The following is a 2503-nucleotide window of genomic DNA, read 5'->3' on the forward strand; positions in this document are numbered from 1 at the left end:
ATTAATCTTGAAAAATAAAAATAGTTATAGCAAATTTTTTTATCTTATTTTAAACAAAAATTAAAAATACGAAATATCTGTTGTAAACTACAAAATTGACATTTCCGATAAAGGCACTCTCTCGTAATATAGAGCGAAAAGTTTATCATCGATGACAGCCCCAAGCCCGGATTAAAAGCGTCACAATTGGGGTGAATTTATCTCATTCCGTGCCATTAATCGCTTTATTTAAAGATGTAAAAGTCACAAACGAGCAATGTTAAATATCCGGTGAAAGCTCGTTGCGTCTGTATGAATCTGAGAACAATTAATAACTGCACACTTAGGGAGTCCAGAGATGAAATACTGTCGGACGTATATGGTAATGACGGGCCAATCTGAATGATTGATGCATGTTGTTCCATGATAAAGCCACCGTGTTTTGTAATAGCGAGTTAACAAAGATTTATTAATCCGTCCTACCACCTCCTATTAACACAAATTTGGTGTTTATTCGGTATACATGCAATTTTTTTTTATTTACTGATTAAATTTTAGACGAAAGTAATTACATGAGATGTTTACACACTCGCCATTGTGATAAATTAACCAAAGAGAGACGTCATTTGCACACAATTCATGTCTAAAACTAGGAAAAACACTAAATTTTCTACACAACGTTTGCAAATTTGTAGGATTAATCCATAACAATCCAGTATTTCAAAGGCTTAATACTGAGGAACGGTTTTCGTTACTTGTTCGTGTTAAACGTCGGGAATTTCGACTTAAAACTAAGCGTCTTACGCCTCATTTTTCTCAGCTAATCTTCTTAATAAAGTATACACACTTTATAGGGTTTGTCGACGGGTTTCTACTACTGTATATTTTGGACAAATAAATAATCTGGACTAAATGGGAAAAATACGACAAAGAAAATAAAGCATGAACTCCAACAGACGTGTTTCTGGATATAATTTAATGAGTTTTTAAGTTACTCACAAGACATTTTATCTTGGAACTTAAAACTGAAACCTCAAATCTTGAAATGTTTCAAGGTTAATGAAAAAATTATTTGAAAAAATATAACAAAGAAAGTAAAGCAAAAACTCCAATAGATGTAATTCTAGGAATAGAATTAATATGATTTTGAATTAGTAAAAAAATATTAAATTTTAAAACTATTTCAAGTTTAATAAAAAAAAATTCATTCAAATACTCTTTTATTACGTTTGAACCAAAATTATTAATTTGTTCGAAGAGTGTAAATTGTCACGAAACATCGAATACTGAAATGTTTCAAGATTAACAAAAGATCTCATCAACTGTTCTCCTACATTTGAATTGAAAAAAATTCTAATTTGTTCGAAAACTAATTGAGTTCTCAAGAAATATCAAAACTATAATGTTTCAAAATTAACACAAAAGAGATATTATACTCGTAAATGTGTTCAAAAATTAAGTAATTTGTTTAAAAACACTGAATATTAAAATGTTTCCAGATTAATCAAAAATCACATTAACTGTTTTGGAAATATTTTAAGATTAGTGAAAGATCTTTTACATTTTTGTACAAAAGTAAGTGAAAGAGCAAATTTTATTGTCTGCCACCCGTGGCTCACTAAAACGCCACCTTTCGTAACAATTTATTGTACAATTTGAAAATTATGTGAGTTCAAGTTAACCCTCGTGTCGTTACCTCGCGAATATCATTTGCGCATTCGGGCCATTTTCCAGGTGGCATTGCATCATCAAATTTTACGATCTCGTTTCTACCACTATCTAAACACACGACTCTTCCAGAAGCCGTTTATGATACAACTCTTCAAGAAAAATCCAAGATTGCTCCTCGAGTCGCTACAATTAAATCAAAGTGGCCTCTGACTTTGAAATTAAGTTGGCAACGTTGCCAACTCAAATCGTAGCCGACTTTGAAGTATCTAGTCTCATTAGGAGGTAGCGAATTGCAGCACCACTAAATAAACGGTTAGTCAAATCGGGGGAAACACTCAAGCTATTAGAAAAACAATTCGAACGTTAATCAAATCCCAGAAGCGAACCTAGCGCCATAACTCGATATATTAGAACAAAGGAACTAATTGAATATGGATCCAATGGCAAAGAAGCTCGAGTTTGCTTCGAACAAAGGAGCTTGCGACTTCTCTTCAACTCATTAATTTACTCTGAATGTAAGCGATGGGGCGCAGCCCGAGGACACTTGTTAATAATATCACTAATAATTAGAATCGATGAATTGAAAGCGGATTTCAAGGTCAACATCTGAGGGATGACAACGTCCCTCTGGACGTGTACTGAAATATATCTCCGAATAGTAATTTTTTATAAATATTCCTAAGAAATTCGGTGATTAAAGCGAGCTTAAGGAATACTTTGGGCCATTTTCTGCTGCCAGTTTTACAATCAGACTATTGTTTGAGGCCAAATGTGCGGAATTATAAAGCAACAGACTTAAAGCTTTCAAAGAGAACGGCTGTGTCTGAAGAAACAATGAGGTATAGAAGCGAAA

Source organism: Tribolium madens, unplaced genomic scaffold (genome assembly GCF_015345945.1).
Source record: "Tribolium madens isolate multiple individuals breed KSU strain unplaced genomic scaffold, Tmad_KSU_1.1 Scaffold_11;HRSCAF=98;Tcas5.2_LG3b, whole genome shotgun sequence".
Lineage (NCBI taxonomy): Eukaryota > Metazoa > Arthropoda > Insecta > Coleoptera > Tenebrionidae > Tribolium > Tribolium madens.